Source organism: Miniopterus schreibersii, assembly GCF_964146895.1.
Source record: "Miniopterus schreibersii genome assembly, chromosome: 1".
Lineage (NCBI taxonomy): Eukaryota > Metazoa > Chordata > Mammalia > Chiroptera > Miniopteridae > Miniopterus > Miniopterus schreibersii.
In genome coordinates, this window is record NC_138101.1 from 65464164 (window position 1) to 65479707 (window position 15544).

The 15544-nt window shown below is 33.7% G+C and overlaps 1 protein-coding gene across 4 annotated transcripts in view; it reads right to left on the reverse strand.

Moving 5' to 3' along the window:
* The window catches only part of TBCK (TBC1 domain containing kinase), a 165012-nt gene that overhangs the window by 129928 nt on the left and 19540 nt on the right, over positions 1–15544 (reverse strand). Inside the window, exon 1 of one of the 4 annotated variants that reach the window (XM_081143833.1) lies at positions 13530–13610. The exons of 2 other annotated variants lie outside the window; for them this stretch is intronic. The gene's annotated coding sequence lies outside the window, so the exon portion shown is untranslated. Of the gene's footprint in view, positions 1–778; positions 849–13529; positions 13611–15544 lie in introns of those variants that run through there. One more of the 4 variants, XM_081143834.1, reaches the window with a different exon arrangement.

Sequence of the window (15544 nt, forward strand, 5' to 3'; positions counted from 1 at the left end):
TTGAAACATGGTATGTCTTCAAATATCTTATTCTTGCCCTTAAACTTGGAATTTCTCCACTGTCTGATTGTTCTTCATCAATGGCGAGAAGTCTAATGTCAGTCTGATTCTAATTTTGTTGCAGATACCATGTTCTTTCTCTCTGGAGACTTTCAGGATTGTTTTTTACTATATTCTTAGACAAAATTTTAGCCCATATGTCTATAGTGTGGGCACTTGTGCTAGTAAGCATCAGGTGTGCCCTTTTAAGACTCATGTTCCATTAACACAGAAACATTAATAAGGAAGTGTTGACATGTCTTTCATTATTTTCACCTTCCACTGTATCTTTTAGTTGGAACTCTTGGTGGGCAGATGAAAACAGGATCTATTTTCTATATCAATTCTCTGTTTTATTTCCCATGGCATGGCCTTTAGTCCTCTGTACTCTATTATTTAATTTCGGATATCTCTTATGTTCTCTAGTTGTTCCTTTACATTGGACCATGTTCTTTGGTTATGGATATGTTATTCTTTCAAGTCTCTCTAAGGCTAGTTATTAGAACTCTTTTAATTCAGGAAGCAAAAAAAGTGTGTTATCTTTATTTCCTCTAAGTTGGGTTTTTGTTTTCCCCCCCTCCCTTAGGCTCTCTTTCTCACAAACTATTTTTTTTTTTCATCAATAGTCTGTTAATTTCTGGTTGTCAGCCATATTTTAAAGCAATAAACTGATATTCTTTATAAAGTGTGTAAAAGAGCAACAAAGAAGTTACTATTCATAAAGCTTATTTAAACTGACCTGTGAACTATTCCTCTTTATTCCTCTTTATCAATAGTTTCTCCCATATTAAAGTGCCACCACAGCCAATCCTAAGCAGATAGGGAATGTGTGAAACAAGAGCAATTTGGAATTAACGAAGTTTTCATTAATATTTTCAAAAAATAAATCAACTATGTAAAGAAAAAGATTCCCAACTTAAAAATGATAATTACATTGATAAGATGTGAATATGAAAGAATGCAAATCCCTTCCCTCTTAAAAACAAAGAAATATTTTCTTAAGAATGATTAACAAATAAAACATAAGCACCTAGTTTTTGTTTTTAGGTCATTTGGTTCTATGCTATGAGTCAACCCTAAAGTAGTAATCCCTCTTGTCCCTGTTGTGTCTCTCTGACACAAACTTCACAAAACCTTAAAAGCTGGTGTTATATTCAGTTGTGACACTAGAGGACCTCAGTTGCACACTACTTTAATACAGACATCTTTCTCATGAAAATTAAACACAAATCTTTAAAGTGGTGTTTCCATTAAACCACTTCAGAAACAGCTAAACACAGAAGATGATGTGTTCTACTTCCTCTGTTTGCTTGTGCTAATTGATTATTAGATATAACTGGAAAAATACCTGCAGGTCAAAAAGCACATTCATGCTATTTTCGAGCTGATGAGCATATACACTGCAGTAATTACATAAAATTCAAACATAAAGCTCATGGCATACCTTTTCTTAGCTATTACTTGAGACTACATATGTATTATAGTTAATAGACTCAGCACTCTTCAGTTCTGATAGAAAATCAGATTTGCTTTCTGCCCTTTTGTATTTTTAATATTTAATTTTATTTTAAAATATAAGGTATAAAGAAGAAACATATGTTGTTTTATATAATTAGAAGAAATCAGTATTTGTTGAATTTTACATACTTATTTGTCTTCAAAGATTTATTCTTAAATACTTCAAAGAGCTTGTATCATAAAATCATTAAAAATATTATTTTGAAGTAGCTAATGCAATTTTAATGCAACAACAAGGTTAAAAAAATCATATGCCCAGTAATAATTAGTATATTACAATTTCACTGAAAAAGGACTCTGGAAAGAGAGTTAAGTTAAAAGAATGTGATTCACACAATTTAAAAAAATGTTATCAGGGCAGAACAGGGCTTTATCCTACACAATTCCCAAGTCAGAGTCTCATTAATAGAGAAATCCATCACTAACCTAGAAATGTAAATTAAACTTCGGGTCATAAAATATTCTCCTCTTTTTGAAACTTGCAGTTACTATCATCATTCCCAGAGACAAAGAGGGTAGTATTTACTTTGCTAATATTGTCCCTAACAGTTTGAAAAGTTTAATGAGCATTAAAACCTTTAATTTACAATTAAATACAAAGATATGACCAAAAGGCAGCTTTTGAAATAATATGATTAATAATTTACAATAAAGCAAGATCACATTTTAAAACACTTTCATTTATACTCAAACGCATCAATTACATGGCTATCAGTTGCTTAGTACTGTGTTTTTGGGCTCCTGCATTTTTGGGCTCCATGGATACAAAGAGAAAGAATTGGTTCTCCACAATCACAAAGTCTATGGTATAGTTGGAAAGGCAGATTTATAAATTCATAATTTTAATACAATGAAATTCAATAGAATTTCAATACAATGATAATTCAATAATTAATTTAGCAGATGACAATCATCTTTTCCTCTGTCTTATGAGGAACAGAACACGTGAACATTTATTTATGTAATGAATAACAGACCTACAAAAATCAAAAATCTTTAGAAAGTAAGATTAAAAAGTAAAATAGAATACCAAGTATATTTTGTTTACCCCTTTCCATATGCATTTCAGAGGAAATGTACAGTGTGCTTTTGATTCAGTCATTCCTAAATTATCTGTGGCTATTTAGCTTGGTTGCTTAAAACACACTGAGATCAAGATCATGGGTTTAATATCTATAAGAATTGGTTGGCCTCACATCTTCCCAGTCACAGATTTTCATCTAACTCCAGCAAATATCTCCAAATATAGTTTGTCACAGTAAGACATTGCTCAATCTCTCTTTACTTAAAACATCCTGATTTTCAACTATAATCTATACTTCTGTTCCTCATTCCTGAGAGTTGCTCTTTATCTCATCAAGACCTTGAAAACCCTGTTCTGTAAGCCTCCTCTGTATTTCAACCAGCCCTTTTTTGACATCTTTTTTAATTCTAGAACTACTTGATCATTTCCATAATTTTTTTGGCAAGATCCTTAATGGCTTCTCATTCATTGGCTCCACCCTGGTAGAATTACACTTCTCTGTATTCTGACAGTTAATAGTTGTTGGGCTTATTTACTTTATGGTATTAATTTCGGCAAAGCTTTTTCTCTCACTGTGCCTATCAAAGTGCTTATAAGGTAGGCATTCAATAAATATATATCAAATATTTCAGTAAATGCATACAATGGCACTATATGATGGTGCAGGAGGGTTCAGATAACATTAAATCCTTCACCACTAATGAAATAAAAGCTCAGAAAAGTATATTATACTAGCAATGAATCAAAGTGTTAACTTCAATTATAAGAGAGTGTGCAATTCTTCAGTAAGTGAAAAACAAACACAAGACACTTAAATTGCTCAAGTTTACACAATGGTTACCCCCCAAAAGTACTACTTACTTGCTGAAAATACACCTCTCCTTCTAGTCTCTTTTTTATATCAAATGAAGAATGAACCACTGCATATGGGTAATATCATTAATCTCATTAATACCTGGCTTAAAGCTGTGAATTAGACTAAGTTAAGAGAGGTTCCTGCAATCAGTTTCTCTAGCTCAAAAATACCAGTCCTTGTTGGTATTTGGTCCTGGAATTGGGTCCCCTTATCTGTATATCATCCAGGGTCCCCTTATCTGTATATCATTTCTTTTATAAATTTGAATTAGTCTATCCAAGAAAAAGAGATGTGCTTTATCTGTTCAAATCCCTTTCAGGGTCTTAGGAGTTTTTATTATTTTTAAAACAGTTTTACTGAAGCATAACTGATACACAAAAAACTATGCTACATAATGCATACAATTTGATGAGTTTGGACATATGCATACACTCATGAAACCAGCACCACAATCAAGGCAGTAGACACATCCATCACCTCCAAAAGTTTCCTTGTGTCCCTTTGCTTTGTGTGTGTGGTAAGAACAGTGTAAATATACATAAGAAAACACAAGGAAAAAAAATCAATGAGGGGAAGTAATTTTGTCAGATTTAAAACATGCCATGTAGATTCTCTTCTACATTTCAAATGTCAATTGACAGATGGATGAAGAAAATGTGTTATATACATACCATTAAATATTATTTGGCCTTAAAGAAAAAAGAAAATCTTGTCATTCGAGATGACACGGATGAACCTGGAGGACATTATGCAAAGTGAAATAAGCTAGACACATAAGGACAAATGCTGCATAATTCCACTTGTGTGAGGTATCTCAAATAGTCAAACTTATAGAAACAGGATAGAATGGTAGTTACCACGTGCTGTGGAGAGAAGAAAATGTGAGTTATTCAATTGGTATAAAGTTTCAGTTATGCAAGATGAGTAAGTTCTAGAGATCTGCTGTACAACACAGTGCCTGTAGTTAACAATAGTGTAGTGTGCACTTAACATTTTGCTGAGAGGGTGGGTTTCATATTAAATATTATTACATGCAAGAATTTAAAAAAAAGGACACAAGGAAACTTTGGGAGGTGATGGATATATCTCTTATCTTGACTGTGATTATGTTTTCATAGGCATATGCATATGTCCAAACTCAACAAATATATACATTAAATATTTGCAATTTTCTTTTATACCAATTATACCTCAATAAAGATGTTTAAAAAACAAACAAACACAAGAAATTCCTATCAGCCTCAAACCATCAGGGTTTTTTTGGTATTTACAATGTTTCCAAGAAGAGATGCTATTCAATTTGCAAGAAATACAGGCGAAGAAAGAGAAAGAGAGGTCAGGGTCGCCGAGATAGATTTGGAAGTAATTCCTGTATAGGTGGTAACTAAAACCACACATGCTATTTCCTCAGATGTATAAGCCATGATATTTCTAAGGGCCACTCCACAAGCCAAAATACCCATACTGTCAGCAAACCAAGGAAGGAAACACACTTCTGGATTCTATGAGTTCAAGATGTTCTTTTACCATATAAAACCTGATCATTCCCACAGAAAGTTTCCTTTTGGCCTAAAACTTTCCTTACTTGGTATCAGCCCAAGACAAAATGTTAAGGCAGAAGAAACACAGACAAAATATAGTTAGCTACCACATGATTTAAGAAATAGAGAGAAAAAAATAAAATACTAATGATTGATGTTCAGATAATAATATAACTATATAACTGTGTTATCTTTAACCTAAATTCTCCTCTATAACTTCAAGACAAAGGGCTCAACCAGCATATACCTTTTAATGATTCATTGGTTTATAGTTACAAAATTTGGAAAAGCGGGTATTTTCAGTGATGCACTAATATCTTTGAGGCTCTTAATTTGCCACTGATCACTTACTAAATATTGTTTAAAACATTGCAATATTTAACAGAGCAATTTTTTTCCTAAAGAAAAAGAGAAGCAAGAAAGTTTTTGGAATTGGAAAAGGAAATAATTCATCTCACTCCTAGGCACACATTTTTTTGGCCTGAAAGGACACCCATCCATGCTAAATTCAAGAATTTATTTGCCTCAGATGCAGACGGTTTAAAATGGGAGTTGCACTGATTAACTGCTTACCTAAAGATTATTTTGCAATAAGTCTAAAAAAAGTCAGTCTATTGCCCTTAAGTTGTGAAACTGGGCATATTTTTACAATTCAATTCTCATTCCAAAACAACTGAAATTGAAAGCTATAAGTCTGGAATATGACTAATTCTCAATGGGATACAATAAATTGGGTAATTAACTTTCCATCTTGAATACTAGATAACTCTCCTTTCTCAGCAGAAAATTAATTTGATAAGATCGAAACACATATGGAAAGCATAGTCTAGTGGTTGAGGTTCAGACATAGAACAGGAGACTCACTGATTTGCTATGCTTGAAGAATGTTCCAACTTCATCCTGCCTCAGTTTGCAAACTTATAGAGTGGGAACTACAGCACCAAACAGAGGCTAAATAGAGATCAATGAGCGACTGGCTGTAGACAGAATCCTGATCATCTTAAAAGCATAACAAAACAATCAAATAAAAAGTCTAATTCTCCCTCAAAAAACCCAGGGTCTTTTAATAAACTATATAATACAGTAAGTCCTCACTTAACACTATCAACAGGTTAATTGAAACTGTGACTTTATTTTTTTTTAATTTATATTTATTGTTGAAAGTATTACAGATGTCCCTTTTCCCCCTCCATTGGTCCCTTCCACCCCACAGTGTTAACTGAGTCTATGACTTTAAGCAAAACAACATAACAAAACCAATTTTGTATAAATAAGCATTAAGTTCTTATAGAATATTTCTGGTCACAAAAACATCACCAAACTTCTAAACAAAGACCCAAAACACATCTAATATTAAGCATTTAAATAAATGTGAGCTATGTATCCATTTAAGAAAGATTAATAAAAGCAGGTAAGCTAATTATTTTCCAATCCCCTTATTCCACTTCAAGGTGACAGGTGGCCTGAGCCTATCCCAGCAGCTCAGGGCACAAGACGGGAACCCACCCTGAACAGGACCCCATTCCATTTTCTAATTTCTCTATGAGAATAAAAATCACCATTTGATAAGCAGGACTGGAGGATCCTGGAGTGGGGTATTTCTGCCCAATCAATGTTTTCTTTTCCCAAGTAGCTTTACTATCCTGGCACAGAAACTCCAGGCATTCCTTTCACCATAACTACTGATACTGGCAGTGTAAATGCACTGGGTAATAAGTCCCACTTCCCATTTTCTGGCAGCGTTTGGATAACACATGGTTATAACTTGTTATACCTCTTGCACATACTTATCAAAAAATGCTATATTGTAATTGCTTGTTATAACTCTTATCTACTCACTAGTCAGCAATCTCTCTAAAGGTTGGAACTTTATATTTTCATCTCCAGACTCACTGAGATCTAGCCCAGTGTCTGAAACACATATGTACTTAACATAGAAGTAGAGAATAGTCATAATTTAAGTCCAATTGGTCATCATAAAAAGGCTGTAGCTATTCCACAGACAATATTTATTGATAATATAAAATAATTACTTAGTACATTATAATAGTTATAATAATAACTAATGCTAATAGAAACATTTGTATTAATATCATGCTGTTATAAATAATTCATATCTATTAGTTCACTAATTCTTCCCACTATCTCAGAAGGTAAGAAGTTGAAATAAAGAGGGGTAAAGTAACTTACCCAAGTGAGTAAAGAGTAGAGTTGAGATTCAAACCCAGTAGATTGGTCTTAGAGACCATGTCCTTAACTGCTATGCTATACTGCCTCTCAGTGTTTAACAGAATGGAAGGTGAAGTCAAGGGAGATCTGAGCTCCAGGTATAGCGCTGTGACAGACAGGTAGTACAAAGTAACTGCTCTATGCCTCAGTTACCAGACCTTTAAAATGCAGTAGAAATTTATTGTTTCCCTTCCCAATATCCATGCCTCATTCTTCCAATGATAACTTAACAATATTCATTTCAGATTTCATCTCTCTCCTATACATCTCAGTTCACATGTTCTGCCTTTAGCAGTGGAAATGTGACTCAGGCTTGTCAATCACTTTCCTCTGGCCACAGTAATTGTTCTTAAGTTGGTCTGATTGAAAATCTCAGGACTTGCATAGCAATCAATAAAAATGGCTTGCTCCTTTCTGGAAAAGTAAGAGGATATGAAGTTAGAGTTATGTCCATTTTGTTGTCAATAGGGGAGAATCTGGAACTCTTACAACTTATTAGTTGTATGACCAGGGAAAAATTACTTAACACCTTAGAATCCTCATAGGAGCGCAAGTTTCCTCACATATCAAATGGAAGTAATGGTAGTAAACTGAATCATAGAACTCTTATAAGAAAGAAATAATCATTGTAGAGTGCTTAGAACAAAGTTATTGCATAAAATTTTGGCAATTATGTTGTTACCATCATCATTATTTTTGTTCAGTCCTCCCCCTTCGAGGTCCTGTATAATTTAGAATAAAGAAATCATTTCTAATTTAAATTTTGCATTTACATAAATAATTGAATAGGTGGCTGAGAAGGTCAAGATGAAACAAGAACTCATAAACCCCCCATGTATATTGTTTTATACTACATGCAGTTTTCTTTCCTCCACTCCAACGATCTACAAGAGAACCCACTCTGCCATAAGTATACCAACAGATTTTGGTGATACTAAAATCAGTTTTGCTTGTTTCCTTGTCTGCCAAAGTGAAAGGACTGGGTTCTCTGATTTCTAGTTTGACCAAGATGCCAGGAAACAAAGAAATCCTCACAAAGGCAGCAAGACAGCCTGATGATTAATGACAGGGTTCACTGTACTTGGAAATTTAAAGCAGCTCATTCTCTCAAAAGAAATTGTGCTTTTGAACAGCACCTACCATAATGGCAGGTTCTGGAGTGCTGTTGCTCAAAGAACGGCCACAGTGAGAAGAGGCCTATTAGAGGCACAGTTTACCGTTTATGCTACACTGTGCTCATGGCTCCTGACATTAGAAGGCATTTGATATTCTGTAAACCTTAGCTCACTCCCTAACTAGGGCCAATAACCTTAAAATTACCTATGAAAAACATGTAGCAAAGTAACTAGAACATAGTATATGTTTAATAAGCAGTGTCCCTTCCTTTTTCTATCCCTTCTGTTTACGAATTATATGATTAAATTTTTAAAATTTAAAAGTGCTCATTTAAAGAATGTCTCAACAAGAAAAATAAACAAACAAAAACTCACAGACACAGACAAAGATAAGGAGGTTACCAGAGGGAAGGGAGGTGGAGGGATAGTAAAGGGTGAAGGAGGTCAAATATATGGTGATGGAAGATTTGACTTTGGATGGTGGGCACAAAATGCAATATACAGATGATGCATCATAGAATTGTATACCCGAGACCTATATAATTTTATTAACCAATGTTACCCCAATATATTTAATTCTTTAAAAATGTAGAGAGAGCTCATTTAGATAGAAGAGCTCCTAAAATTTTGCCACTTAATTATAAACACTGTTTTTTAAGGCTAACATTTAGCAAGAGAAAAGGAAGTTACAGGTAAAATTACCATACCACTGACCATGGTCTTGATTAGTTTCTGTTACATTCAGTCAGTTTCTGTTAATGAATCTTTTGAAAGAATTTTTGACATGTCATCTGCTTTTGACACCATAGCCAATAATTACTTATGTGCTAAACTATACAACATAAATATTATCTCAAGGCTTTTTAATATTCCTCAACAAGCCTTTAAGGAAATATTATTATAAGATTAAGAATAAGCAAAAATGGCCCTCTATGTCAAGGCAAATAACTATTTGAGAGGAAGAGACAAAAATCCAGGGATAGTCCTCCCTTCTAAGCTTGAATGCTTTTAGGTTAACTAGATAAATCCCTCCTGACATTGCAGAGAGAGGTAGGTCCTTTTACATACTAATGACATGACCTTCCATCCAGAAATAGCTACAAGATATTTTGGGTAGTTATTGTTAGAAAGAATTTATAACCTTTAATTATGCCAAAACTAAAATCGTTTTGGAGAGCACAGTGAAATCCAGGCAAATAATTGCGAAGAACACCTTTTGACAAGTTAACTCATTTAGGTATCCAGGGGATAGTTTTGCTGTTCTGATTAGTTCACTGAGCAAACTTGCTCAAATTTTAAAATTTTAAAATTTTATGGGAGATACATTTGGCTTATTCTATGACAGAGAAGGACATTTGACAATTTCCACTCTCAGTTCTGTTTTCAAACAAAAATAATTTCTCCAATGTTTTATTTTGCTCTCCACCGGGACTCTAATCAAGTACTTGTTAAAGCAATTGATCAGATATAATCTTGCTCTCTTAGGAAAGTTCTGACCTTGCTAGCAATTATGACTGTAGCCCACATCCACGCAGAGATAGGATCACCCTCCATTAAGTCAAAAATCTCTTTGATTACAACACTAAAGAAGTATCATGCTCAAAAGCACCGGCTGTATCAGTTTTCTGACTATCTCATCTCAGATGACCACTGGACAGAAATTGTCAAGTTACCTTTTCTGTAGCACACGCCCCCAAATGGGTGATTTCTGTTACCCTATCTACCTAAAACAATTTAACATCTAAGTCTTGGGAACAACAAGCTGGTGAATCTACTCTGGGCCTTAATATTGTTCAAAGACTATATTATATGATCATTTTCTATCTCATTGGCTCACTTGATATTGCAAGAGGGAGATTTAATCTAATACACTTAAGAAGGAAGATGCTAAGCAGTTTGTGTAATTTACTGCTAAATGAGCAACAGATTCTAATATTTTATGGCTGATATATTTATGACCTTGTTTCCTGTGGCCTTACTAAAGTCATTTATTAATTCAAAGAGTTCTTTAATAGATTCCTTGGGATTTCCTACATAAACAACCATATAATCACTGAACAGAAACAGATTTACAACTCCTCCTCACCCTCTTCTTAGCCTTCCTCTCCTCCCTCCTTCCCTTCCCTTCCCTTCCTTCTTATGATCTTCATGTCTTATACTTCTTTTTCTTGATCTATTTCATGCTTGTATTCTTATATGCTACATGCCTATGCTTCATGCATTTTTATATATTAGCAGCAAAATGTTGGAAAATAAAACAGAATTTTATTTACTATTGTATCAAAACAAAATACTTTGGAACAAACTTAACAAAAGAGCAAGAACTCTACATTGTAAACTAGAAAATATTGCTGAGAGAAATTAAAGACTTAAAAATTTGAAGAGAAACAACATGGTCATTCACTGGATGACTCAATATTGTTAAGATGTCAGTTGTTCCTAAATTGGTCCATAGATACAATGCAATCCCAATCAAGATGCTAAAAGACATCTTTAGAAAACTGAGATTATAAAATTTATAAGTAAATGCAAACAACCAAGGATAGCTAAAGCAATCTTGAAACAAATGAACAACATTGGAAAATGTGTATTTCCTGACTTCAAGATTTACTATAAAACTAGAGTAATTAAGACAGTATGGTATAGCTGGCGTGGCTCAGCAGTGGGAGCATTGACCTAGGATCTAGGAGATTGTGGTTCGATTCCTGGTCAGGGCATATGCCTGGGTTTTGGGCTCAATCCCCAGAACGGGGCATGCAGGAGGCAGCCAATCAATGACTCTCATCAGATGTGTGTCTCTCTCTCTCCCTCTCCCTTCCTTTCTCTGAAATCAATAAAGATATATATATTAAAAAAAGCTGCATTAAAAAAAAAAGTATGGTGCTGGCATAAGGATAGAAAAATAGATAAATAAAACAAATAGAAGGTCAGAAACAGACCTACATGTACATGGCCATTTAATTTTCTTTTTTCTTTATTATTTTTTAAATTTATCTTTGTTGTTTAAAGTATTACAGATGCCCCCCCTTTTTCTCCCCCCCCCAGGTCTTCCCCACACCAATGTCTGTGTCCATAGGTTATGCTTATAAACATAAAAGTTCTTTGATTAATCTCTCCCCACCCACTCCCCCACTCCTGCCTTCCCTCTGAGATCCCTCAGTCTGTTCCATGTTTCTATGTTTCTGGATCTATTTTGTTCATCAGTTTATTTTGTTCTGTATATTCCACATAGGAGCACTAAAGTAATCAAATAGGAAAAGGAAAATCTTTTAAACAAATAAAGCTGGAACTACTGGATATTTATATGGCAAAAAATGAACATGAGGACCAAATACAAATATTAAATTGATGAAGAGAAAAGATCCAATATTAAATATAAAACTATACTACTTCTAGAGGAAAACATGAGAATATCTTCATGACTTGGGAGGAGACAAAGGTTTCTCAGAAGGGATACAAAAAGCAATAACCATAAAAGAAAACCACTGATACAATAAACTTCATCATAAATAATAACTCTTGCTTATCAAGATACACCTTGAAAAATGAATAGACAAGCCAGACTGACAGAAAATATTTGCAAAATATATTTAGCAAAGTATATGTATGGAAAATGTACAAAGAATGCCTATAAATCAATAATAAAAAGACATAAAAAAACACTTAAAACTGGGACCAAAAACTGAACAGATACATATATCATGATATGGATGCCCAATTAATTACATGAAAGAACATCTTCAGTCATCATGGAAATGAAAATTAAATCTATAATGACATATCACTATATACTCACCAACTGCTGGTGAGAATATGGCGGAACCAAAACTCTCACACATTGTTTGTAGTAACATGAAAGGTACAATACTTTGGAAAAGGGTCTGGTAGTTTCTAATATTAATCATATACCTACCCTAAAAGTCATCAGTTCAACTGCTACACATTTACCCAAGGATATGAAAACATCTTCCCACACAAAATAAAAACTTACAAAAACATTCCCAAAAACTTTAGCTATAATAGCCAAAAACCTGGAAATAGCCCAGGAGTCTATAAAGAGAAAATTGATAAACAAACTGGCACATTCATAAGATGGAATACACTTCAGCAATAAAAAGGAATGAGCTATAATACATGAAACTACATAGATGACTTCTAGAGACATCAGGGTGAGTGAAAGAAGCCTTACACAAAAAGAGCATATACTGTATAATTCTAATTCTTTAAAGTACTAGAATAAACAAACAAATCTAAGGTGAAAAAATAAGAAAAGTGGTTACTTCTGGGAGATGGGAATGGAATGAAGGGCAGAGATTTACTGGGACAGGGTATGAGGGAAATTTCTCAGATGATGGTAGTGATCAAATTTTGATGTGTGTGGGTTATACTGGTGTATACATTTGTCAAAATTCATCAAGTTCAATTTTGAACTTTCCTGTATGTGCCAAAATTCTGCTGAATATCTATGAACTACACTTGCTGGCACTTTTATAGATTAAGCAAAAGTACATGCTCTGAATTCACCATTTTTGTACTTCACTGAATGTAAATTTTGCCTAAAAAGAAAACATCAACATATATTGAATTCTAGTTAATGATATACAGGTTGAAAGATTTAGGAATGATATATCTGCAATTACTTTGAAATGCATAAAAATAACAGTATGAGTTAATGTCCAGTGAGATGAACAGATATGTGATAAAGCAAAGTAGGTAAAATGTTCATTGTAGAATATTGGTATATTGCACAATTCTTTCAACTTTGCTTTGTTTGAAATTTTTGTATAACAAAATGCTAACCAAGAAAAAATTAACAATAACTGACAAATAGGATATAGGGTACAAAAGAGGGAGAAAGCAAAAGATAGCTGCCTGAGTGAAGAGCATCTTTTGGTATTTTGTCTTTAAACAAAACAGGTAAAATAGGAAGAAAAATATACATCAGTTATACAAATCCCTAAGTTACCTGACTAAACTGCAATAATTTCAAAGCATTTTGAAACTAGGGCCCTTGAAGGCAGAAAATGTGTCTCAATTTCCACCACCAGGTTATATCCTAAAATATGAATACTACTATCTGTTTCTGATGACTACGACATGTGGTTCATTATCCAACTCTGGACTACATGCTACAATGTGTCCAAAATTCTTTAGAATATCTAATTCAGTGAGTAGGCAATCTTTTGATAGTGGCAAATAAAACTTACTCATCCGAGTTAAGTCAGATCATGTTTTCCATCAAGCTAGTGAACATCTGCAGGCATCACCTGCTTCCCATCAAAGTCTCCATGCACAGCCTCTGCAATGCTGAGCAGAAGTTCTCTGGTAAATTTTCAAAACTATAACCGTAAAAGCATATGACAAACTACATTTTATTAAAGAAACATACCTGCACTACTCATCCCGTCTTCGCTTGCAAATTTAAGGACAATGCGGAAACTTTCCTGTATGTGCCAAAATTCTGCTGAATGTCTATGAACTACACTTGCTGGCACTTTTATACATTAAGGAAAAGTACATGCTCTGAATAACACTAACACTAAGCAAAATACCTTCCAAACAGCACCTAGACCTAAAAGTCCAACCATTTCCTCATGCTTGCTTTAATAGGAACAATGAAGATGTATCTCTTTCCTAACATTCTCTTGAAAACCTTTCAGAAAGAAGTTGAGATTTAAATTTCTCCACTTTTCAATATCTTGAGTCTGGCTTTAGGACAGCAGTTAAGCACATATTCACAGGCATCAGATATGAGATGACTTCAAACAAATCTTCTAAACACTTTACTTTTTTCCCTTGAAACCTACTGGTTATAAGAGTTTAATTTAATTCCACGCCTCTATGCTTCCAATAAATAATTTTGATCATTCAACTAAAACTGGGGAGAAATATTGGCAAAACTGAACTCTGGCACAAGTAACATAAAAAACAACATTAAAAGGAGAACAGTATTCTCCAAAAATTAATTCTTCATATTCAAGCCGGAATAGACTCTTTTAAAGAATGAGGAGAAGTTTTTTTCTTTCAAACCAAGTTATCAAACTATCTACACAAATAACATTGCTTTATAAAAGACTGACTCAATAATACCTCCAGATCAAACAAAATAATTATTTTGTTTGGATAACATGAATTCTCAAAAGGGTTTTACAGCCACTAAAACTATAAAAAGAGAGAATGCTTAATTTTCTAGTAGAATCTGAAACCTTCAGATAGTCTTACGTTATAATATTTTGTAATGCAAATCACTACTATAATGTTTTAGGACATTACTGTTTAGTCCAATGATACTAAATTTGTTATGAAAAACGTTAGTGAGTAAATTGACACAAGACTCTTCTCTAAGTTTCTAGGTTTTGTTCCTCTACTCCCCATCTAATCAATTTTACAAGACTTAAAATTTTCTTCAAAATATAAATCCAGTAAGGTATACATCTTGATGATGTTTAAGTTTAGACAATCAACTGTAAATAACTACCAGCCAACTAGCAGCTTATAGTTTTACAACAGTTAGAGACAGATGGACAAGTAAAATTCATGGGTCTCAAATTGCAGCCCCATCTAAATATATTTCCTGTTTACTTTGCATCAGCCTTTTTTACAGGTGCAGGGTGTTTACTTTTGGCAGTAGGGGAAAGAACTGATTTATAAGCCATAAGAACATCTTTTCAGTTTCCATAAACAAGTTACAGAATTAATTAAAATCACAGCACATCAGCTCTGCACATGAAACCTGCTCTGTTATTGGAGACTAATGTAATCCAAATATGTGGAAAGTCAAATAGTTTTCCGCAAAGCTAATTTAGATGGATGGATCAGATAACAACTTGGAACTGACCCTGACAGATACATTTCTACTCAAAGACAGTAAGTGCTGAATGTTGCATTCCAAAATGTACAAGAAAAATACTGAATTTTAGTCTATGACTAGAATGGTGAAAAAATAGTAAATAAAGTAATTTACAAATATATATATTACTTAAAGATATACATTATATATATTACTTGAGTCCATACATTATATATACATAAAAGCTACTGTATATTCTATTTTATTTTTTAAAAATATTTTAAATTTATTTTTATAGAGAGACGGAGAGGGAGAAAGAGAAACAACTATGCGAGAGCAGAACATTGATCAGATGTCTCCCTCAGGCCCCCCACTGGGGACTAAGCCCACAACCTGGGCATGTGCTCTGACTGGGAATTAAACCAGCAACCC